Source organism: Terrapene carolina, unplaced genomic scaffold (genome assembly GCF_002925995.2).
Source record: "Terrapene carolina triunguis isolate 2854851 unplaced genomic scaffold, T_m_triunguis-2.0 Scaffold495, whole genome shotgun sequence".
Taxonomy (NCBI): Eukaryota; Metazoa; Chordata; order Testudines; family Emydidae; genus Terrapene; species Terrapene triunguis.
The window spans coordinates 623425-649852 of NW_020664846.1; the positions used below are offsets into that span (position 1 = coordinate 623425).

General features: G+C 45.9%; 1 protein-coding gene across 1 annotated transcript in view; it reads right to left on the minus strand.

Annotated features, from left to right (window-relative positions):
• NSF (N-ethylmaleimide sensitive factor, vesicle fusing ATPase) overlaps positions 1-26428 on the minus strand; it is a 166113-nt gene that overhangs the window by 139173 nt on the left and 512 nt on the right. The gene's annotated exons all lie outside the window — the stretch shown is intronic.

Consider the following 26428-nt stretch of genomic DNA (forward strand, 5'->3'; position numbering starts at 1 on the left):
GTAGTTCCCCGGGTTCTCTTTCTTCCCTTTCTTAAATATGGGCACTATATTTGCCTTTTTCCAATCGTCCAGGAACTCCCACGATCGCCACGAATTTTCAAAGATAATGGCCAATGGCTCTGCAATCATATCAGCCAACTCCCTCAGCACCCTTGTATGCATTGCATCCAGCCCCATGGACTTGTGCATGTCCAGATTTTCTAAATAGTCCTTCACCTGTTCTTTCACCACTGAGGGCTGCTCACCTCCTCCCCATACTGTGTTGCCCAGTGCAGCAGTCTGGGAGCTGAACTTGTCTGTGAAGATCGAGGCAAAAAAAGCATTGAGTACTTCAGCTTTTTCCACATCATCTGTCACTAGGTTGCCTCCCCCATTCAGTAAGGGTCCCACACTTTTCCTGACCTCCTCCTTGTTGCTAACATACCTGTAGAAACCCTTCTTGTTACTCTTAACATCCCTTGCAACTCCAAGTGTGATTTGGCCTTCCTGATTTTGCTCCTGCATGTCTGAGCAATATTTTTATACTCCTCCCTGTTCATTTGTCCAATCTTCCACTTTTTGTAAGCTTCTTTTTTGTGTTTAAGATCAGCAAGGATTTCACTGTTAAGCCAAGCTGGTCGCCTGCCATATTTACTATTCTTTCTGCACTTCGAAATAGTTTGTTCCTGCGCCCTCAATAAGGCTTCTTTAAAATACAGCCAGCTCTCCTGGACTCCTTGCCCCCTCATATTAGCTTCTAAAATGCTTTAGTCTAACTAAAAAGTGTGTGCCACAGGCAGAGAATAGGAGATAGCAATATGCCATCAATGCCCATGGACCCTGCAAGTGGCTGGGAACTGATCAGGTGAGACACGCCCACATGATCCCAGCAGGCAACCCACGTGCCATGCTGCAGAGATAGGCAAAAACGAAAGGGTTACTTACTTGTAACAGCGGTTCTTTGAGAGGTCATGCAGACATGTATTCTACTTAGGCATATGCGTGCCCAGAATGCCAGAGCCAGAGACTTTTGCCTAGCAGTATCTGTAGGGGGGTGGCACACCCACCTCATGACTGTGACCCCTCCTCTGGCTATATGAGGAGTCGCCATCCCGATCCCCCTCAGTTCCTTCACACTGAAAGCCCATGAGAGGAGACTCCAATGCAAAAGGGACGGAGGGTGGGTAATGGAATACATGTCTGCATCACATCTTGAAGAACCAGTTACAGCAAGTAACCGTTTCTTCTTCTTCGGGTAGATGCAGACGTGTATGCCACTTAGGTGATTCACAAGCAGTATCCCAATCCAGAGGCGGGGCTCAGAGTCTACTGAAATGGGAATCGCAGGACCACCCTTCCGAGGCCTGAATCTGTGCTAGAAGATGTGGTAACAGCAGCATGGTCCATAAACATATGTACAGACGACCACATGGTCGCCCTGCAAATGTCCAGTATGGAAATGTCACTGAGGAATGCTATCAATGTTGCTTGCGCACTCATGGGGTGAGCCAGTATCCACTGAGGAGGTGTAACCGAAGCTATCGCATATGCAGCCTTGATGCAGGATATTATCCATCTAGAGATGGTCTGTGCAGGGGGACCACTTGCCCCTGCATGTAGTCCAGATATGACATGAATAGGCGAGGCAAAACATGAAACATTTTAGTCCTGTCTAGATAAAAGGCTAGACATCACCTGACATCCAGAGTATAAAGGCGTCGTTCTTCCATAGAAAAGTGCAGCTTAGGAAAAAAACACAGATGAAACTGAGAGACTACCTTAGATAAAAACTTTGGGTGTGGTCACAGTGTTATCCTGTCCTTGGAGAACTGAGTGTAAGGCGACTCAGCCATGAGAGCCTGCAACTCACACACCCTTCTTGCCAAAGCGGTCGCTATCAAGAACACAGTTTTCTGAGACAGAAGGGGACGCGGACAGGACACAAGGGGCTCAAACAGAGGGACCATCAGAGCCACCAGAAACATGTGTAGGTCCCACAAGGAAACCAGTTCTCGGAACAGAGGATGTAAGCAGAGAAGCCCCTTCAGAAATCTCGCCACCATGGCATTGGAAAAAAATGACTTCCCTTGAATCAATGGATGGAATTCTCATATCACTGCAAAATACATTCTCAGGAAACTGAGCGCAAGATCCGATTTCTGAAGATGTAGCAGGTACTTGAAGAGGTCCTGGATGGCAGCCCCTGTCGGTTGGGTCCCATGGCCCAGGACCACACCGAGAATCTCTTCCACTTCACTACCTAGGCCGTCCTAGTGGAGGACTTCCTACTTTTGAGTAGGACTTGTTGGACAGCCACCAAGCACTGCTCCTCCTCTTCGTTCAACCATGTAGCAACCACGCCATAAGGTGCAGGGCGCTGATCGCAGGATGAATGGTGAGGCCATGGTTCTGAGTGAGCAGGTCGGGATGGAGAGGCAGCAATACAGGAGGCTGAGCCATCAGAGCAAGGAGGTTTGAGAACCAGAAGTGAGGATGAGCTTGGCCCAATCTGCCTTGAGCTTGAGGATGACCTGCAGAATGATCAGAATGGAGGGGGAAAGGCACACAGGAGGGCCGACTGCCAGCTAAAGTGGAAGGCATCAGAGATTGGAGCCTCGGCTGAGGCCCCTTCGAGAGCAGAATAGTCAATACTTCCCATTTTCCCCTCATTGCAAACAGGTTGATTGCAGGGATGCACCACATTGCAAAGGCGACCCAGAGAACTCTCCCCTTCAGGGACCATTCGTGGCTCAGGGAGAAAACCCTGCTGAGAGAGTCCGCAAAACGATTTTGCACCCTCAGCAAATGGACTGCTACTGGAGTGATGTCTTCTTCAATGCAAAATTTCCAAAATTGATTGCCTCCGGGCAGAGTAACCGGGAATGCATCCCCGTTGCTTGTTCACACAGTACATTGCAGTGGTACGGTTGATGAGTACCACTGCGTGTCTGATGCGGTATTGGAAGGCACGACATGCATTGTGGATGGCCTGAAGTTCTAACATGTTGATATGGAGTGAGGCTCCCAGTTCTGCCCACAGCCCGCGCACCTTTAATGAGGCCAGATTCACCCCTCAACCCAGAAGGGAAACATCAGTAACCAGTGTCTTGGTTCGAGACGCCTGAGCGAAAGGGGCCCCTTGGCGCACATTGCGTGGGGACTCCTACCAGCATAGGGAATCTAGGACTGGTGGAGGGAGGTGAACCAACCTGTCCAGAGGATGCAGAGCAGGGCGGTAAACCATCCTGAGCCACATCCGAAGGGGGTGAAGGCGCAACCTGGCGAACTGGACCACCTGCATGCACACGGACATGCGGCCCAGCAGGCTCAGACACACACTGACTGTCGTGGATGGCTGAAGCAGAGCTGCTGCATTGACTGGAAGCGGTTGGTTGGCAGGAACGCTCTTGACTTTGTGGACTCTAAAAGGGCTCCAACAAACTTGATTTTTTGAGTGGGAGCCAAGGCTGACTTTGAGGTGTTTAAAAGGAGTCCCAGACTGTTGAGCAAATGCAACGTAGTGTCAAAATAAGAAAACCCCCCTCTCTGGATCTACCTTCAGCAACCAGTTGTCAAGACATGGGAAGATGTGGATACCCTTCCTCCTGAGATATGCCATGACCATCACCATGAATTTGGTGAAGATCTGGGGGGCAGAAGAGAGGCTGACCGGGAGAACCCATATACTAACAATGGTGCTCTCCTACCACCACAAAATGTAAAAAAATTTTGTGGCTTGGCAGAATGGCCACATGAAAGTAAGTGTCCTGAAAGTCCAGAGCAGCAAACCAATTGTTCTGAGATGCCGCAGGGAGGAAAGCCAATAGAGTGACCATGCGGAATCGCATGTACTTGATGAAATTGTTGAGGCCACGAAGGTCGCGAATGGATCTCACCCTGCCCTTGGATTTCAGTATCAGGAAGTACCAGGAGTAAAAACCATGGCCCCGGTGTTCTGGCAAAACCTCCTCCACCACTTCCAACTTCGACAGACAGCTGACTTGCTCAATGAGCATTGTCTCGTAAGAGGGGTCCCTGAAGAAGGATGGGGAAGAGGCAGGGAGAGGAACTGGATTGCGTACCCTGATCTGCCAGTGTCTAGGACCCAGCTGTCTGAGGTAATCCAGTCCCAAGCATTGTAAAAGCGGGCCAATCTCTCTGCAAAGGGACAGGTGGATGAAGGGGGCAGAGGAATGACTGGATCAGTGCTTTGGACAAAGGAGTCAAAAAGGGCACTTGGATGGTGCCAAGGGAGGACATGAAAACTGTCCAAAGCCCAAGCCTGACTGCTTCCTCTTGTGGGATCTATCCCTCTTTCTAGGGTAGTTCCATTGTTTTGGGGGGGATGGTTGCGCAAAGGAGCGCTGCAGGCGATACTCTTGCTGCATCCCACAGTGAAGTCTTTGCACAGACAGTGTGTATACTCCCAAGGACCTCAAGGTAGCCCTGGAATCCCTGAAGGAGTGCAAGGTCTCTTCCATTTTGTCTGAGAACAAGACTTGGCCATCAAAGGGCGAGTCTTCAATGGCTTGCTGGACGTCTAGAGAGATCCCTCCTCATGATTACCACAGAGGCCATGACCCTGGCCGCAGTGTCTGCAGCCTCAAGGGTCGACTGTAGGGACGTTCTGGTCACCAAGTAGCCTTCCACAACAAATGCCCAGAACTCCTCATGCAAGGCCTTGGGCAACTGCTCCTCCAATTTAGCCACGGCTGACCAACTGAGGAAATCATACTTAGACAGCCAAGCTTGTTGATTAGCAATCCTCATTTGTAGAGACAATGGGGTATAAATCTTCTTACCAGAAGATCCAACTGCTTGAAGTCGTTGTCCTTGGGGGTAGACTTTAACTTCCCCTACCCGACCCTGCCATTTACCATCATTACTAACAGGGAGCTCGCAGCCAGGAGGGAACAGAACTCCTCAAATCCATACATATGAACAAAGTCATGCTTTTCCATGCATTTCGCCACTGGCGGTACCAAGGTCGGTGTACTCCACAGGGCTCTCGCCAGCTCGAGGACCGCATCATTGACCAGGAGGTGCTACTCTCCTGGGGACAGAGGGCTGCAAAATGACCATTATTTTATGCGTGTTCTCTTGAAAGAACTCTACCTGGATGCCCAGAGATGTGGCTACGTGGCATAAAAGGTCCTGGTACGCCTTAAAGTCTTCCAAGAGAGAAGTGGAGGATGAACTAGACAGCACGGCATTGTCTGGCGACAAGGACAAAGGTCTGGGCTGAGCCACAACTGGGTCTTGCTCCTGGGAAGACACACCCAGGAGGGGGGGACTCTGGAGGTTCCACAGGGAGGAAGAGCACTGTTGCCTGGGCCTGAGACGAAGAGTGGGATCTCTGTGAACAAGGAGCATCCAACTGAGAACCAGGCCACCAATATGGGTAGGTCATTCACAACCAGTAAGGGCTGGGCCAGGAACCTCCGTCCTGGCCACAGAGCACATGCCAACCCTGGGGACCATACTGGTCCATTAGCAGTCCCTTGAGTTCATCAGGTGATGCAGCGGAGGCAGATGATGACTCCAACTCAGAATCAGAGCCCCAGGATATCGGCAACAGGGGCGAAGCGACACCTGAGGAAGCCAATAAGCGGTCCAATTCATCTGTCACCCAGAACAAGGCAGAAATCAGTGCCCACGATGAAGGCAGTACCGTCAGTACTGAGCATGCCAGCGCCACAGGCACTGTTGGTCCCAGTGAAAACAGCAGTACCAGAACATCCAAATAAGGTGGTGAGAGCCACCATGAGAGCACTTGCAGAGTCAAATACAGTGGTGCTGAAGAGGGCCCGGTGCCAAGCTTCCCCACACCAATTCCAGTACCAGGTACATCCCCACCACTGGAAGGGGAGCATCTGGGTGCAGTGCCAACAGACATGGAGGTGCAGTGGCTCGCTCCATCGGAGGGGCCATAGGTGGCGCAGCCCTGGGAAAGTGCTGGATCAATGGGAAGGTCAGGACCGAAAGGCAGAAGAAGTCTGCAGCTGCCTGATACGCCGACAACATGAAGTCAGTCAGTACCGGCATTTCCCTTGTCGGTACCAGGCTCAAGAGACACCCAGAAGCCAGAACCGAGTCAATGGTATAGTGTTTCTGCCCTTCCCACTCGGTACAGGGCAGGGTCAGAGGCACCCACACCATACCGCGTGCCCAAACCATGCCAGTCTGTGCTTTTCTTAGGGGAGGTAAAGAAGTTGCCCTGCAACCTGGAGAAAACCTGATTAGTCTTATGAGAGGGTTCCAAAGACGATGGATCTAGACTGTTCTCAGTGGTACCAAATGACAGAACAAGGAGTAATGGTCTCAAGTTGCAGTGGGGGAGGTCTAGGTTGGATATTAGGAAAAACTTTTTCACTAGGAGGGTGGTGAAGCACTGGAATGGGTTACCTAGGGAGGTGGTGGAATCTCCATCCTTAGAGGTTTTTTAAGTCAGGTTGACGAAGCCCTGGCTGGGATGATTTAGTTGGGGTTGGTCCTGCTTTGAGCAGGGGGTTGGACTAGATGACCTCCTGAGGTCTCTTCCAACCCTGATATTCTATGACCTCTTTCTCAGCACGATGATGGAGAATGGCTCCTCCTTCTCTTCGGCGAGGCGCCTGCCCTGGAACAAGAGGCGGCAGCGCCCTGTGAGTTCAACAGCGATCTTCAGCCCGAGGAGGCAGATCAGGTCACATGGTATGTTCAAGCAGGTGCTTCTTGAGGCAAAGGTCCCGCACCACCTGAGACCACTTCTTAAACGATTTACAAGTCAAACAACACGCTTTAAGGTGGGCCTCACCAAGACAAAGCAAGCACCATGTGTGGGGGTCACTGTTGGGGATTGCCTGTCCATACAAAGGACAGTGTTTGAACCCCAGTGAGGGCATCACCAAGGAACACTAACAACTAACACCATCTAACTACTTACTAACATTAATTCTATACAATAAACTAGGCTAACAAGAAACGCGAGGTTGTCAGACTTAACCACACACACCTCCAACTCCAGCCACAGGTGGGGAAAAGGAACTGAGGGGGGCCGGGGCAGCTCGGCTCAGATAGCCAGAGGAGGGGTCACAGCCACGAGTGCTGCCCCCTGTGGGTACCGCTAGGCAAAAGGCTCTGGCTCCGGCATGCTGGGCATGCACACACCTAAGTGGAATACACTTCCTGCAGCCCCCATTGGCCTGGAGCGGCGAACCGTGGCCAGTGGGAGCCGCGATCGGTCGAACCTGCGGATGCAACAGGTAAACAAACTGGCCTGGCCCAGCCTGGCCAGCCAGGGGCTTTCCCTGAATAAGCGGCGGACCAGCTTTGAGAACCACTGCTCTAGTACACAACACCACTAGCTAGGCATACAGAACACATTTCACTAAAGAAAAGCCAATTTTGCAACATCTGTGGATGGCATAGGTGAAGCCTGTGGCTTGTCCTGATTATTCGCAAGGCACAAGTTACTAGTTAAGCACCATTAACGGACACAGGGCTTTACAAGCCCAGAAAACACACATCCTTACCTTGTCTTATTTAGACAGTAAGCACTTCAGGGCAAGGAAACTGGGTGATACAACAGCTCTGGAGAGGGAAAGACTGGGGATTGTTGAGATGATTAGGGATGGCATAGCCTGAAGAGGGATTTGAAGATTATAAATCAGGATTTGATGAACTAGGAAAAGAGCCCCTGGCAAAGAAGTACTTGGAGACTGTCCCAGGCATATGAGGCAGAACAGAAAGCACAATATTGAAAGTGGAAATGACAGGAATGACATAGGCACAGCCAAAATTATATAGGGCCTTGTAGGGAGGATAAGAAAAATGAACTTGATGCAGAAGATAGGAGGCCAATTGAATGATTAAAAAGCAGAGTGCGGGGAGTGACATGACTAGAGCAGCAGAAGAGGGAGATAAATATAACTTTGTTCACCGTATTTTAAACAAACAGGGGGAGGAGAGGCAGCAAGAAGATACTTGTAATGGCCTCCTGATTTGCTCAGGACATGCACTGGGATTTTAGCATTGAGTACAGAGAGGAAAGTGAATTATGGAAGTAAGAGGAAGAAATCAAAGGACTTGCCTAGATAGTGGATATGCTGGGGAGGGGAATGGAGAGACTGGTCAAAGTGGAGAAGATACTGAACCTGAATAATATTTGTGCTTTCTAGCCAATAGATAAGTCCTCTATGAATTTAAAATCACAGACCTAAGCCAATGAACCAAAGGAATTAAATAATGCCATGATGCCTAGATAACACTCAGCAGCTGGCATGCTATGACCTCTGCTTGTTACACTAATCTTAATCATCTCACTGTTACCTTGTGCTCCCAGTCTGTTGCATCCATCTGCTGTCTCTCATAAATATTGACAGCATGCAGGTGGACTGCTTGGGCCTAAGACTGAGGACTTCAGGCACCACCACAATACATATATTAAATATTAACTGGCCTTATGAACACTAACATCTTTGGAGATCTGCACTGAAAAAACGGAACAACACATTCTACTAGAACTAATATAATTCATGGGATGTAGGCGGGAAGAGATGTGGATTCATGGCAGGAAGTAGTAAAAAAATAAATGGGCTGATGAATCACTTGCACAAGAGTTTAAGTCCAACTATTTATTCATACTCAGCAGGGGCGGCTCTCGGCACCAGCAAAACAAGCAGGTGCTTGGGGCGGCAAATTACCAGGGGCAGCATAATGCTGGGGCCCCAGCTCCGACCTGAGGCAGCATCCTGGGCTGGATCCTGACCACCCGTTCCTCTGACTGGGTGCCGCCGGGGCTGTGCAGCAGGGCAGGGGGAGCCGGCTCAGTGGGGAGCGTGTCCCCGCTGCTCTCCCGCGGGCAGGAGCCGATAGGACAGCCCTGCCCCAGCCATGGAGCCCAGTGGGTGGCAGCGGAACATGGCGGCTGGGCGGGCCGGTCCTCCAGCGCCGGCTGCGGGCTTCTCCTCGCCTCCCTCCTGCGCCACCTCCTGCCCGGGGGGGGGGGGGGGGGCGGCGGCGGCAGCCTGGGCTGAGCCGAACTCATGCCAGGGCCGAGGCGAGGATGACCGGGGCTGGGATCCAGCAGCAGCCCCAACCCCCGGCGGCGGGAGACGAGTCCTCGGGCCAGATCTGCAACAAGGTAAGAGCTGGGCCGGGCGGGACAGTCCCCGGGGCGCTTCTGCCTGCTGGAGCCCCAGAGGCTGCCGTGTCCCTTTCCAGCCCCGCACAGCGCTCCGGTGCCTGGGGTGTCCTCCTGCCTCCGCCGTGCAGGGGGCGAGCGACTGGGCAGAGAGGGGCAGCATCCAGCCAGCCAGCCCAGCGCCTCTTCCTTGGCCGAAGCCCAGTCCCGGAGCTCTCTCCATTGCATGCCCCTCGGGTTCCCAGCTGGGCGGTCTCAGCGCTGGGAAAACGCCAGGCAGGGCTGGGTCCAGTGTGTCCCCTAGCTTCTGGGGAGCTCTCTCGCCCCAATGACTAGCGCCTTACCTACGGCCAAGTACAGTAGTGCGATAGGAGCGTGATGTGAAAAATATTGTGTCACGTCGCGTGACACAGTCACTCATAACGGGAACGTGTGTAAATGTGTTAACGATTACTTGTGTACACTGTGCCACCCTATCGGCGCCATGCATGCCAATTTTGCGTCGGTGCCAGTGGTTATAGGGCTAAAATGCTGGGACAAAAACGAAAACAACTTTCCGGTATTGCCTACGTGTAAAACATGTGTAAAAGCCAAAAAAAAAGGGGGGGGGGGGGGAGAGTGCGGCCAAAATTTTTTTTGCTTGGGGCGGCAAAAAACCTAGAGCCGACCCTGATACTCAGAACCCACAAAATTAAAGATGTGCACATGAAAAATAATTTCATCATGAAACGTCTGTTATAAACACAAAATGCAAGATTTCCACCGTGCATTGATCTACCACGAACTGACAGACAGTACATTTAGCATAAAAGATGACCTATGAGTCAAACTGCATCCTGATGAGGCAATTCTCATTGCAAACTAACATCAGCAGAAGAGCCCAGAGCAAAATCAGCCTTGTGTACACTCTGAGGACAGGATTTTGCAGACTTTATTCCAAAAAGGATGTTTAACACCAGAAAGGATCATAATGATCATCTAGTCTGACCGCCCGTGTAACACGAGCATGTTTCACTCAATATGCATCCGAAGAAGTGGGTTGTAGCCCACGAAAGCTTATGCTCTAATAAATTTGTTAGTCTCTAAGGTGCCACAAGTACTCCTGTTCTTTTTGCGGATACAGACTAACACGGCTGCTACTCTGAAACGAGCTATAGGACTTCCCTGAATTAATTCCTGTTTGAACTAGAGAAGATCTTTTAGAAAAACATCCAATCTTGATTTAAAATTTGCCAGTGATGGAGAATTCACCACAACCCTTGATAAACTGTTCCAATGATTAATTACCTCACTATAAAAAAAAATACGCTCCTGATTTCTAGTCTGAATTTGTTTAGCTTCAACTTCCAGCCACTGGATCATGTTTGCTAGAGTGAAGAGTCCTCTATTGTATTTCTGTTCCCTGTGTAGATACCTATAGTCTATGATCCAACTTACCCCTTACCTTCTCTTTGAAAAGCTAAATTAAGGTCCTTGAGTCTTTCACTACCAGGCATGTTTTCCAATCCTTTAATCATTCTCATGGCTCTTCTCTGAACCCTCTCCAAATTATCAACAACCTTTTGAATTGTGGACACCAGAACTGGACACGGTATTCCAGCAGTGGTCACACCAGAGCCAAACAGAGGTAATATAACCCACCTAGGATTTAAAGAAAATCTCTTTTAATTATCTTTTATTGCCACAGAGTTCTTTTTGTGCCCTTTGGCTTCCCTTATCAATTTTCTACTCTTCCTATTTTCTAATTTATATTCATTGTTACCAAAAAACAGTTACCTACCTTTCAGACCTTTCTTCGAGGTATGTTACCTACAGTGGAATGGACTTGTGCATGTATGTGCCTTGTGCACAGTTATCAAAGAACTTTTTCTCTCAGCATTACCAGTCAGGGCAGCTCCAGTGCCCTCTGCCATCACGCACCACTGCATGCAGATATAAGAGGATGGAGCTGCTCCCAACCCCCAATCAGCTCCTTCTCACTAGATAAACTGCAATAAAGAGGGGGAAGGAGGGATGTTGTGGAATGGACATGTGTAACACATCTCAAGCAATAACAGTTACGGAAAAGAAAAATTGATTTTTCTTCTTCCAGTGATTGCACATGCCCATTCCACGGAAGGTGACTCACAAGCAGATTAACATGGAGGCGGGCTCAGAGTCTACCTGAACAGCAACTGTAGAACAACCAGGTGGCAATTTTGCAACAGAAAAGCTTCAAAAACAGGGCTGGTCTACACTGGGGGGGGATCGATCCAAGATATGTAACTTCAGCTACGCTATAAGTCGAAGTATCTTGGATCGAATTACCTGGGGTCCAGACGGCGCGGGATCGATGTCCGCGGCTCCCCCGTCGACTGCGCTACCGCCGCTCGCTCTGGTGGAGTTCCGGAGTCGACGGTGAGCGCGTTCGGGGATCGATATATCGCGTCTTAACGAGACGCGATATATCGATCCCGGATAAATCGATTGCTACCCGCCGATACGGCGGGTAGTGAAGACGTACCCACAGACTCCAACGAGAAACTGCTGAACTTGAATTAATATGCAAACTAGACACCATCAATTTAGGCTTAAATAGAGACTGGGAATGGCTGAGCCATTACATACATTGAATCTATTTCCCCATGTTAAGTATTCTCACACCTCTTGTCAAACTGTCTGTAATGGGTTATCTTGATTATCACTAAAAAAGTTTTTTCTCTTAATTAATTAGCCTCTTAGAGTTGGTAGGACAACTCCCACCTTTTCATGTTCTCTGTGTGTGTGTGTGTGTGTGTGTGTATATATATATATATATATATATATATATCCTCACTATATGTTCCATTCTATGCATCCGATGAAGTGGGCTGTAGCCCACGAAAGCTTATGCTCAAATAAATTTGTTAGTCTCTAAGGTGCCACAAGTACTCCTGTTCTTTTTGCGGATACAGACTAACACGGCTGCTACTCTGAAACCCATCCAAAAATGGCATCATTTCTGGACTGACAGGAAATGGTAGAATGAGCAGCAAAATTGTGAAATGATGATCAGGTTGCCACTTTGCAAATGTCTCAAATAGGTACTTGCGTCAGGAAAGCTGCTTGCGCTCTAGTCAAATGAGCCAACACTCTAGGAGGTGGCGTAATATTAACTAGCTGGTAGCACAAACGTATATAAGGGGAAAACCTCTGAGTGGAAACCAGATTATCTTTCAGCCTGTCTGCAACCGCACTGAGGATCCAGTAGAAGGCTAAAGTTCTCATCACATTCAACAAAAAGAAGTTTCTGCTCATCTCTATGCATATGAGGCTTCAGGAAAAGAGTGGCAAATAAATTGTCTGGTCAATGTGGAAATTGGAAACCACCTTTGTCAGAAATTTCAGGGGAAAGGTTAACTTTATCCTTATGTAGAAGTATAAAAGGAGGCTCTGAGATGAAGAATGGACTTGTTAGCCTGGGCCCTGAAGAGGGTCAGGGAACAGAAGTAGGTAGGGGGGATAAAAAGAAAAACAAACTGAAGGGAATATCCAAGACCCACTATGCTTAGGACCCACTGATGTGATGTCATGAGATACAAGCACAGAGGAAGTAGGATAGACAACTGGTAGGAACAGATGGGCCTGTAAGAAATGGGATGTTGCCCTTGACAAACCAGTCAAAATGCGTGCTTAGACTGGGCCACGGTCACAGAGGAAGAGGTGGTCGCTTCCTGTAATTCCTGCCCCTATTTCTCGGCAGCTCTCGGGGCTGAGTTATAAAGCTCTGATATCTGTGAGACAGACCAGAACTGCTTCCTCTGCACTCAGTGTATAGATTCTAAGTGACTTCAGCGTTGCCATGGAATCTTTAGGGTATGCAGCCTATTGCCTGTCTTTTCCGAAAAGAGGGAGAGACCCTCAAAGAGCAGATCTTGAATGGTCTCTTGTATCTCAGGAGGGAGATCGTAAGACTGCAGCCATGAACATCTCCTCATAGATACGCAGACATCATGGATTGAGCTGGTGAGTCTGATGCAGCCAAGCTCTGCTAGAGAGCTGTCCTTGCCACCAGCTTGCCCTCCTCTACCATCAGAGTGAACTCCTCCCTGGAGTCCTCCAGGTACTTATCGTTTAAACTTCATGACGTGTTCCCACAGAGTGAAGTCCCAGCAACTTAGTCAAGCTTGCTGGTTGGCAATTCTAAGTTGCAGCCCTCATCTCGAATAAACTTTACAACCCAACTAGCCCAGTCGCTGATTCCATCCCCTTCAGTGTTGATGCCTCTGCCTCTCCCACTCATTAGTGGGAGCCTGGGGGCAGGTGAGCATAGAGATGTTTGAAACCCTTAGAAGGGACATAGTATTTCCTCTCTGCCCATTTAATTGTAGAGGGGAGAAAGAAGGGGTCTGACAAAATGATTTGACCAGCTTCAGAATCGCTTCATTAATCAGGAGTGGCATTCTGGAGGGCCCTGCTGAAGCCAATATGTCCACTAGCTTGTGGGATTTCTCTCTGACTTCTTCCACCTGAGCATCCAACACTTTAAAGCAGTTCTTGGTGAGCCTTGTAATCTCCAGTGGTGACGAATTGTTCACTATCTCCATAGCCCCATATGGTGAAGAAGAAGAAGATACACTCAGATGCTGAGGCAATGACTGGTCTATCTCTTGTGGTGAACGAACTGTCTGAGCAACTTCCAGCTGTTCGGTATCAGTCCCGGTATTGCACATTGGCCAATGTTATATGCGGTGCCAAAGATCTTGGTGCACTCTCGAGCAAGTCAGCTCACATGGATGAGGGAAAGTCCTAACAGGCGGAGGGACACCCCACAGTGTCCAGAAAGGCCACTGATGTGGTGGACCCCATGCCTATGTAGGCCATTGCCCCTTGCGATGTGTCCACTGCTGGAAGTGTTGCGACAACCACGGATTCCGCACCAAGGCGCTGATGGAGGGTAAGCTTCCCGTCGGGTATGGGACATAAAAGATCCCACTTCTGAGTCCGATGAAAATGATTCAGAGCCCTGCAATAACAGTGGAGCAGAATTCATGTGGACAGGAGACAGGTAAGCCAAATCCAGGGATGGCAATATCAGGGATATAACAGTGTCTTGCCCCTGGAAAGTACCGCCTCTTAGGTACCTGAAGCACGGAGGGCATCGGTACCACAGTGACTTGTGGAGCTGATGTAGGAACTACAGTTGCCGGCACCAGTTGAAACTCTTGCTGTATCACCATGGACACCAGTACCGAAAGGTTGAGAAGTTCTCTGTTGGCTGCATACACCTCCGATGATGTCGGTACTGGAACTAGGTCTTTAATTTGGTGCGTCTGCAACAGAACTTCAGGGGACAGCCTTGAGGGGCCTCACACAGGTTTTGGAATCGATGAACCCACATTTTTGAGATAAGAGGAACACCCTGGGGAATGTTTCCCCTCTGAGTCTCTCCCTGAATCTTTGCCTCTAACTGATCTCAGTACTGAAGATCTTGCTGAACGGGGTCCCTGGAAGATCTGTCTCTGTTCTTTGGTATCGGAGACATAGAATGAGGTGCCACAGACATCTTGGATGGCACACCCTGTACTGATGGTGAAGCACTTGGAGTACACTCTGAACCCAATGGCTCTGATGTAGGGCAGAATGCCACCTCCATAAGGAGATACTTAAGTCTCATAGCTCAATCTTTTTTAGAGCAAGGCTTAACTCCTCTACAAATGTGACATTTGTCACTGATGTGGGACTCCCCAAAATATTTTAGGCAGCTGGCTGTGGGTTGCTGACCAGCATCAGCCTGGCACATGACTGGCAAGACTAAAACCCTGGAGAACAAGGCATGACTATGGTACCAGTACCAAGATTCAAACTTGGCCCATAAAGGACCTAAAACTGAAACCTATAACTAACACTAACTATACTGTATATCAGGGGTGGGCAAACTACAGCCCGCGGGCCACATTCGGCCTGCGGGACTGTCCTGCCCAGCCCCCGAGCTCCTGGCCCAGGAGGCTCGACCCCGGCCCCTCCCCAGCTGTTCCCCCTCGCCCAAAGCCTCAGCTCGCTCGCTCCGCCGCCAGCGCAATGCTCTGGGCAGCGGGGCTGTGAGCTCCTGGGGCAGCGCAGCTGCAGAGCCCGGCTTGACTCGGTGCTCTGAGCTGCGTGGTGGTGGAAGTGGTGGCAGCATGGCCCGGCTCCAGCAGGCAGCGTGGCTGTAGCGCCGCCAGCCACCGGTGCTCCAGGAAGCGCGGTCAGGGAGCGGGGGGGGTTGGATAGAGGGCAGGGGAGTTCGGGGGGTGGTCAGGGGGCGGGGGTGTGGATGGTAGTCGGGGGGAAACATGGGGTTGAATGGGGACAGGGATCCCGGGGGGCAGTCAGGAATGAGAGGAGGGGATGGATGGAGCAGGGGTCCCGGGGGGGCTGGATGGGGCAGGGGTCCCAGGGGGGCCGTCAGGAATGAGAGGAGGGGTTGGATGGGGTGGCGGGGGTCCAGGGGCAGTCAGAGGACAGGGAGCAGAGGTGAGTGGATGGGGCAGGGGTCCCTGAGGGGCCGTCAGGGAACGGGGGGGTTGGATGGGGCAGGAGTCCCGGGAGCGAGCAGATAGGAGGTGGGGGCCGGGCCACGACCCCTCCCCTAACTGGCCCTCCATACAATTTACAAAACCCGACGCAGGCCTCAGACCAAAAGGTTTGCCCGCCCCTGCTCTATATCTAACCAACTACTAGAAACAGAAACTATGCATAAAGAATAAGGGAAATAAACTTTCGATAGCAAGACTGGAAGCGCTCCAACAACCATCACTGGCAATAAGAAGGAACTGACGGCAGTCTGGGGTGGCTCTATCTGTTACCAGCTCTGTCCTCGTAGCACGCGATGGCAGAGGGCACTCAAGCTGCCCCGACTGGTACTGCTGAGGGAAAAAGTTCTCTGACAAGTGTGCACAAGGCGCACACATATCTACAGTGGAATGACATCTGCAATCACTAGAAGCAGAACTTCCCCTTCTTTCCATTTATTTTTGTCACACACACACACACACTTTATAGCTGCTTTCAAGCAGGAGCATATGGCCACTCATCATATCTCTGACTCCACTGACTTTAGTGGATTTATTCCAGAATAACAGTAATATGATGAGAATTGGGCTCACAGTGGACATAATGTGGAGACAAAATAATGGAGCTGCTAATACAGGATTTGACTGATAAAGAATTAAAGGAGGGTTTTATAATCAATACCAATCAACATGGGTTCATGGAAAAGAAATCCTGTAAAACTAAGTTGATTTTTTTCTTTTTTTGAGAGAGAGATTATAAATTTGGTTGAAAAGGGTAACAGTGTTGATATAATATACGTGTGCTTCTGTAAGGCAATTGACTTGGTACCATATGACATTTTGATTAAAATACTAGAAATATATAAAATTAACAAGGCACACATAAAATGGATTAAAAGCTGGCCAATTGATAGGTTTCAAAATTTAACTGTAAACATGAAATTATCATTAAATGGGTGTATTTCTAGTGGGGACCTGCAGGGATTGGTTCTTGGCCCTAAACGATTTAACATTTTTATTGATGACCTGGAAGAAAACAAAATCATCACTGAAAGTTTGCACAAAAATTGGGGAAGTGGTATATAATGAGGAGGAAAGCTCACTGATACAGAGTGATCTGGATTGCTTGATGAGCTGGCTGCAAGCAAACAGTATGCATTTTAATAAGGCTAACTGTGAATGTATATATCTAGGGGGGAAAATGTATGCCATACTTACAGGATTGGGGAATATCCTGGGAAGCAGGGACTCTGAAAAAGATTTGGGTGTCATTGTGGATAATCAGCTGAACGTGAGCTCCCAGACAGAATCTGTGGCCAAAAGGGATGATGTGATCCTTGGATGAATATACAGAGGAATCTCAAGGAATGGTAGAGAAGTTATTTTACTTCTTTATTTGGCACTGGTGCAACCACTATTGGAATACTGTACACAGTTATGGTGTCCACATGCGAACAACAATGTTTGTAAATTGGAGAGAGTTCAGACAAAAGCCAAGAGAATGGTTAAAGGACTAGAAAACATGCCTTATTGCGACAGAATCAAGGAGTTCAATCTATTTAGCTTAACAAAGAGAAGGTTAAGGGTGACTTGATTACAGTTTGAGAGTACCTACATGGGGAACAAATATTAAATAATGGGCTCTTGAAGCTAGCAGAGAAAAGGATAACAAAACCTGATGGCTGGAAGTTGAAGCTAGACAAATTCAGACTGGAAATAAGGCATAAATTTTTAACAGTGAGAGTAATTAACCATTGGGACAACCTACCAAGGCTCATGGTGGATTCTCCATCACCAACAATTTTTAAATGAAGATTGGATGTTTTACTAAAAGATACACTCTAGGAATTATTTTGGAGAAGTTCTATGGCCTGTGTCATAGAGGTCAGACTAGATGCTCACAGTAGTCCCTTCTGGCCTTGGAATCAATGAAGTACCTACTAGGAAGGAGAGAGCAGGAAAGATGGAACATGCATCTGTTCTTTCTTGTGAAGTGAACACATTTGATACAGTCATTGAGAGAAAATAAACATGGAACCCCATGATGCCATTTTTTACAGAATTACATTTAGGCAAAAATATCATCTGCTTTTATGAGAAATTAAATCCTACAATGTTCCTTCTGCATTTTTTCCACCTAGTGTAGCCTACAAGAGTGAACCACATGAGCGTCTCCAAAGAGATGTTACTGAGGTTCATTCAGCGGCAAGCCTTCCCTTCCCCGCTTCTGCAGTGACCAAAGCCCTTATGTTAAGAACTACATTAATGTAAGGCTAATTCTGTATTCTCCCTCCAATTTGCCATGAGATAAATATGACTACAGGTAACACTGACGTTTCTCATGCTGCAAGATAATTGCTTTGTTCCCCCTTACCTTACAATTTATTACTTCAAATCCGAACATTAACAAACCATTACCGGAGACACAAGAGCAACTATAAGAGCAACACGGGGGGCAGGAGGCTCATTGATGTTGAGAATACTTAATGTTTATGCAACATTTTTCATTCTGGAGAATCCAAAATGGTGACACTGTGCATCTAAATACAGCACCATTTAGATTTAGCCACCACTAGGACAGAGGGCAGCAACTAATCTGTGCACATCATACTGCACAACAGTTGGAAAGGGATTTTTTTATTATTTTAAATAAGGACAGCATGGTAATCTTACAAGAATTACTTCAGGGTCCATACAGAACAGACAAGCCTTCTTCATGTCTTGCCTGAATGATCCTAACAGAAACTGTAGGGATCCCATTTTCTCCACCACAGAATGATGAAATTCTGAGTCAACCCCACCAGGCTTTGAACCTGTGATACTAGGGGATCCAGGTATTTCAACACAAGAACTTAAATAGCTAAGCATCGCCTTCCAGCCATTTTCAGATATAGCCTATACATAAATTGGTGCTTCTATTATCCCCCTCTGAAAGCCAGGATAAGGGTCCAGAACAAAGGTTAGGTGCTTGTGATTAAAATAAAATTATCACTGCTTGTGAAGTAGCATGAACTTAGCTTGGAATAAACTTTCTGGGATATTGCTTGGGATTTTAATACAATGCGAACTCCAAGTTATAAAGGAAACTCAAAACAATTAAATTGTTACTAGGGCTGTCAATTAATCTCAGTTAACTCATGCGATTAACAAAAAAAATTAATCAGTTTTAATCGCACTGTTAAACAATAGAATACCAATTGAAATTTATTAAATATTTTGGATGTTTTTCTACATTTTCATATATATTGTATTGTGTTGTAATTGAAATCAAAGTATATATTTATTATAATTATTTGCACTGTAAAAATGATAAACAAAAGAAATAGTATTTTTCAATTCACCTCATACAAGTACTGTAGTGCAATCTCTTTGTTGCGAAAGTGCAATTTACAAGTGTAGATTTTTTTTGGTTACATAACTGCACTCAAAAACAAAACAATGTAAAACTTTAGAGCCTACAAGTCCATTCAGCCCTACTTCTTGTTCAGCCAATTGCTAAGGCAAGCAAGTTTTACATTTACAGGAGATAATGCTGCCCTCTTCTTATTTACGTTACCAGAAAGTGAGAACAGGCATTTGCATGGGACTTTTGTAGCCAGCATTGCAAGGTATTTACATGCCAGATATGCTAAACATTTGTATATCCCTTCATGCTTTGGCCACCATTCCAGAGGATGTGCTTCCATGCTGATATCGCTCGTTAAAAAAATAATGCGTTAATTAAATTTGTGACTGAACTCCTTGGAGGAGAATCGTATGTCGCCTGGTCTGTTTTACCCGCATTCTGCCATATATTTCATTTGAAAATGTAGAAAACATCCAAAAATATTTAAATAAATGGTATTCTATTATTGTTTAACAGTGCGATTAATCACGCAATCAATTTTTTTAATCGATTGGCAGCCCTAGTTGTTACCATCCACAAATCTGAAGTCAAATTTCTAGAGAGACAGAGAACTTGAGGGCATTAAATGAAGTCTTGGTTATGGTGTTTTCCATTTTTGGAGTCCTAAGGGGAGATAAGTTTGTTATTCATAGTAGAAATAAGTTACTAATTGCCAATTCTCTACTGAATATGAGAATCAGCATTACTTTTGTATTTATAGACAAAGCCGCTCCCCATTTGACAGAGGAAAGCTTAACTTGCTAATCCTGACAGCAGGTTACGTAATAGCATCTAAATCTGGGAGAGATTTTGTTCCTTACATTGAGAACTGGATGCTAAAACCTGATGCTAGGCTCCCTGTACTAGATGAATCTTAAACCACTGTACTTGTAATTTACCAGAAAAAAGTATATGATCTTTCAAAAGTAAAACTGTTCCTCTTCCTGTGTATTTTAGTCCTATTCCTGTCTCCTTTACCATGACTCTGAAAATGTATCTTGAAACTGCAAAACTAGATTCCCCTATTTCCTCACTACCTTTTTATTTTCATTTATATTCCTGATGGCAAGCTATTGAGTCTCCTTAAGTAGGTCTGAAGCAGTCTTAAGCACAAAGGGCTGAGCTTTTGTTGCGATTGTGATGTAAGGATACTCTGCTCTCCTTATTTGATGCTTGTGACCCAGCAGAGAGTTGAAACTGACTGTTTTTCCATCCTGTTGGTGCACAAGAAAGGAACTAGGAAGAATCAGTGTGTTGTGACCATGTGATGTTGCAGTCACAACACACCTTACATAAAGCCTGATCAGGGTGGATAAAAATCAATGATTTTTTTTAATCACATTTTTTTCATTTAAATCGGATTTTTTTTGATAAAATGCTTTTTGAGGAAAAAACCTATCTAAAGATAGTTTTAATTAAGATATCTTTGAGCTATAATGTATCTCATCATGGAATAGGGATTATAAATTCTAATTCTATAGTATGAGACAATATATTCATGTCATGTTTAAGAAAAGTTTTGTAAATGAGTTCCAATAGTTCATGGATTAGGGTACCAATCTTATGAGGTTCCACAGGCTTCTGTATAGATTATTTAGGTTAATCTTTCTATCTACCCAATGGGACTCAGTGCTCAGTCTAGAAGATACCATCAGAGATGCTTAGTTTTCCAGTTCTCAAACTGTGGATTTGTGTCTCCAGAGGTAACATGCTTGCTAACAGCAAAAATGTTTTAAAATAAATAAATAATATATAAAGTTAAGAAATAACAGACCTCAACTCTATTGTCCCTCTGCAAATTTGTATACACAGAGTCAATCCCTTACCTCTCTCTAAAAATGCAAAGTTTCAAAAAGTTCAATGAATAGAAGATTGTTGGGGGCAGAACAGATCTGGACAAGGAGAAGAAGTCTGGAGATAAATGTGAGACGCGAGGGACATATGCTTGTTTTGTTAAAATATTATATATTTGCTGTTGAAGAAAAAAATCCAGAATACTTATATGGAGATATACTTATCTCATAGAACTGGAAGGGACCTTGAAAGGTCATTGAGTCCAGTCCCCTTCACTAGCAGGACCAAGTACAGTTTTTTTGTTTTATTTCTTCCCCCAGATCCCTAAATGGCCCCCTCAAGGGTTGAACTCACAACCCTGGGTTTAGCAGGCCATCACTATTTCAAATCTGCACCAAGATAGTACAGACTGAAAGTTGTTACCATCGGACATCAGTACTGAGGTCTATGTGAAGTGAATCGGATCAGCCTTGTTGATGGGTTTCTTCCACATAACATTATTATTGATAACTGACCTTAGGGATATATCTACCCAGCCGGAGCCAGCCTCCCAGACCAGGTCAACAGACCCGGACTAGCGGGGCTCGTGTTAGTGCTCTAAAAATAGCTGTGTAGACAGTGCTTTGAAGTTGCAATTCAGGCTGCAGCTCGGGATCTGAAGCCTAGGGAGGGGAATGGGCTTCACAGCCCAAGCTCCAGCCTGAGTGGCAACTTCTAAGCGCTGTCTACACAGCTATTTTTAGAGCGCTAGCGCAAGCCCCACTAATTTGAGTGTCAACATGGGCTGGGAGACTCCCTCCCACTTACTGAACAATGCTGTGCAGCCATACCCTAATAGGCCTCTCTTTACATACTACATATGCTGTGGTTAAAACTTGTTCTGTATGTATTTGCAGTAGCTGACGTGCTCCATTCCCGCTCGGCCTGGACTGGTGATCACTATGCCAACTAGGATAAGTGATTTTTCTGATGACCATTATAACACTGAGATGTGCTTCTCTTTCCCCTCCCACAATTTCCCTGTCTTACTTATTTGAATTGTGAACTCTAGGGCAGGGACTGTCACTTAACATGCATATGCCCCGTGCTAAGCACAACAGGGTCCACATCTCAATAGTGCCTAAAGGACCCCAATCATAATTCAAATAATAATTTACCCCTCTGCCTCTCATTGCAGTAAGGGTGCACAAGTAGATTTTGGGGGCTTGGCTCCAAGATTTTCATGATCATTTTGCAAAGCTATCTGAAATGTCCTCTCTAAAAAGTTTTAGAATTTGTGATTCAAATATTTCTGGCTCAAATTTAATTAAAACTTTTAAAAATAAATATAAACTTGCCATAAAAGCCCACATAATAGTCAATCAATAGATTTATTTACAAAGCAATCCTTGCCATGATTCTACATAAATGATTAAAACACAATGGATAAAACCAAAAAAAAGGTAGTTCTTAATGAAGGATAATTCTCTTGTAACAAGTCTATGGCTATCTAGTAACTGCAAGGTTATCACTACAGCTGCACATTAGAGCCATTAAGAATTTCAAGGCACTAACAGAACTAAGGTCCCTCTGACACAAAAGCACAGACCACTACCACTTGAACTAATGGATAATCTCCATCAGCTGTTAGCATGATAGGGCCTATGACCCACTTGAACAGGTTTGATTCTACCCAGCAGAGCAGTGCTGCATACATACTAGCCAGGTCTTTACAATACTATTAGTACTGTAGTTTGATCAACAACAAATAGTTTCTACCCATAGTACTATGCCATGATACCAATCAGAAAGCAAGATTTCCTAACACCATTTTATAATATTGAATCAAATAACCCTACACTCCTCCCTTATTGTTCGTCTTCCCCACCAACGAAAGCAGCAAAGCTCAAAGAATCACCATTTAATTTATCCATCTTTTGAAACAATATTACTTCTCATTTCTCCCACTAGCCAAGATTATCCATTTGTGATCATTTAGTTACAAAGTAACAAATTGCTACTTTAAAGGCGATTCATATGAAACATCACATCAAGAGGAAAAGCTTTAAACAGGAGCAAGTCATTGCATGGCCATACTAAGACTTTACCCTATATTCAAGGGTGCACTTTGTAACAATCTGGAATATTTATTCATCCCAGAGAACTGTAAGGCTACTAGTACACATATTGTATACAAAGTCCTTCCTGCTTACGCAAGAGACTTATCATTCCCAATAAATAGTGCATGGAACAAGACTGAAAATATTGACCAGGACCAGGAATATCATTATTCCCAAAACTGTGAGACTCTACCATCCACATCTTACCCATAATTTACATCATCACTGGTTTAACTAGCCATACCAAACAGCTAAAAGAGGAGATTGACAACTGTTTCAAAAAAGGGGTAGGTTCAGATCCCAAAGTTTGTTTTGCTGGTGAATAGATTGTTGAGCCCTGGCCTGCAGATACCGAACAGTTAATGAATTATGAGTTTAACACCTAACCCATCATCACTACATCATAGTATTAAAACAGCAGAAGAACAAGCCAACTCATTTTTCTACAAGCAGTTCTGTCCACTCTCAGATGTTAATGTTACTTTAGGGATGAACTCTGAGTGCACAAAGCCTATACCAGACCTCGCTGTCCTGGACAACTATGATGTACTCCTTCCTGGACGCAGGGTAGAGCATCAAGATTTTTCTTTTTTCGATCCAAGTGATATCTTTCATATAATGGTCAGAACAGTCTTCATTCTCCTGACTAAAGCAGTTTATTAATAGAAGAGTTGTCCTGCATGGATTTCAGTAAAATCTGTTGTGTCATATAACTCTTCAAGCATGATGGGACACTATTTGTTGACTTTATTGTAAATGCATTTCTTTACTGCTGCTTTTTAAAACAAGCTAAAAAGGATAGAGATTTTAAAGAACTAGCCATTACATTTAAAACCTGCATAGGAGGCAATACCTACAAAGGTGCTTTCCCCCGCCCCAAAAGCACAACAGCACATTGCAGCAGACTGATTCTTCCAATTATATATAGGACCCCACCACTTCAGAGGTTCTAGAGGTGTCCTGAAATTAGGTGACTAAGCAAGCAAGGAGCCTTCAGCAGGATTCTAACCTAGCAAAGAATCCACAACACTTCCTGTGCATCTTGCCCTTCCATCGCTATATCAGATAAATATGGAAGGGCCTGATGCTTTATTGTTCATTGGTTTAACTGCTTTGCTTAATAGCCTAGGGTTACCTCTGAACATCAGCAAAAAAAAAAAAAGTTCTCCTCCAGCCAGCTCCTGGTCAATCATCATAGCCAGCAAGGAAGATTTCCGTTGACAGAGAAGAACTGGAATAATGTAGGATACTTTGCCTATCTTGGCAGCCATCTCTCACAGCGGGCAAACATAGACATTGAGATTCAGCACAGAATCCGCTGTGCCAGGCTTGCCTTTGGCAGTCTGTCTCACCAGATGTTTAACAATCACAACAGAACACACACTAACTTTTAGTTTACAAAGTAGTGGTAATGCCAACTCTCCTCTATGGCTGTGAGACTTGGGTGACCTATAGAAAACACCTGAAAAACCTGGAACACTAGCACCAGCACTTTCTTCGGACAATCCCCAACATAAAATGAGAGGATCACCACACTGTCAGTGTCCTCACAGGGACCAACATCAGTGTTGAGGCCCTGATTATCCAGTACCAGCTGAGGTGGACGGGCACTGTGTGCGCATGCCTGACGTACGCTTACCAAAACAATTGCTGTACTCCCAACTCACCAAAGGAGAAAAAAAATGAGGAAGCCAAAAGAAAGGCTTTAAAGACACCTTCAAAATAAACATCAAGAGATGTGGCATCAACACCACACACTGGGAAACAGTAGCCCAGGATAGGGAGAACTGGCGAAGACGTCTCAGAGAAGGAACGTCCACTTTTGAGGAAAATCGCATTGCCCTGCTTGCAGAAAAACACCAGAAAAGAAAGGTCAGATAACTGTCATGCAGCAATCGTGGCCCAACCCTGACTTCCAACCACCTGCAACTTCAGCCAACAAGCCTGTGGCTCAAGGATCGGACTCCTCAGTCACCAAGGACCCATAAAAAATAAAACCTGTGAAAGAGATCATCCTCAACCTCGACGTAATTAATCTATCTCAATGAGCGGCAGACACTCTCTCGCCGACACAGCATGGTGTAGACACCGCATTAAGTCAATGTACGTTTTTTCACACCCCTGAGCGACGTAACTTACATCAACTTAAGCGGTAGTGTAGACAAGCCCTCAGTATGCAACATATGAGGTGTCTGCTCTCCGTTCTTAGCTTTATCAAAGCACCAGAAACTATCCACAATACCGGCACACCCGGTCCTGAATAATCATCAGATTTATTTTCCTGTTACAAATACAATCTTATTCAGTAAACTAAAGGGTACTGCACAATACTTTTCCATGACATTACTGTACCAAGATCTATATGCACAAATATACAACCTGGAGAACAATCAGGCTTCAGCTCCTGATGCCTGCTGACTAAGGGCCAAATTCACATCTAATAAGGGATGTAACGCCATGGAAAACGTGCCCATGAAGTTGAGCCTACTGCTGAACTCTTGCATATTCCTACATTCTGCTTCAGTACTCTCTTAAGATTGAACCCCCTTGGCACCAACTACCTACTGTGTGTTCTACTTCATGACCTAGCTGTTAAGCTTGACATTATTACAGTAAAAGTTCAGACCAGATTTCTGTTTAAAGCTTGAATCTAAGTGCTCCAATGTCTACACGGTTGCTCAGGTTGCCTTGAAATTTGGTGTGCCTTATGGCAGCACGGGGTTCTGTCAGGGATCCAAATTTGGGGACATTTGAACAAGGGGCTCCCAAGATACAGCGCCTGAAAAAAATAGTTTCTCTTAACTTTAAGAGATTCTGGCACCCAAATTTTGCTTACAGGGAGAGATCAAACAAGTGCTCCATTGCACCAGGGTCTCCAGCATTTGAAGGTTATCCTCACACAGTGCACAGCCCTCTGAGGAAAAATCAAACTAAAATTTACTTTGAAAAAGGTTTTGTTACTCTAGTTTAGCTTGTCAGAAGCCTCTTGCATTGAATGATGAGCTAAAGAATTAAACTGAGCATGTGCAGACCGAGGGGCTATTTAGAAAGTTACCTCTTTATTATAAAACCTGGGAATATCAGTCGTCAAATTCTAATCCCAGCTCTAACCCAGGCCTTGTAAAACTACATTTACACTACAGTGGCATAGCTGTGTCACTGCAGCTCTGCTGCTGTACGCAATGTCATAGTGTAGAGGCTTCCTACAGCAACAGAAGAGGTTTCTTCCACCAATGCAGCTAATCCATCTCTCTGAGAGGTGGTAGCTAAATCAACAGAAAAATTCTTCCATTGACCTAGCCACTTCTACAGCAGGGGCTAGGTAAACCTAAGCAGAGGGCTCAACATGTTTAATTTTTCACAACCTTGACAAAACTAGGTCAATCTAATTTCTAAGGGATGATCAAACCTGAGTTCAAATCCCAACCTAGGACAAGACTCTTTAATTAAAAGCAACCATATTGTTGCAATCTGCCTCTATCAAGGGGGATTTTTATTATGGGGAAATGTAATCTAAGGACAACAGAATATTCAC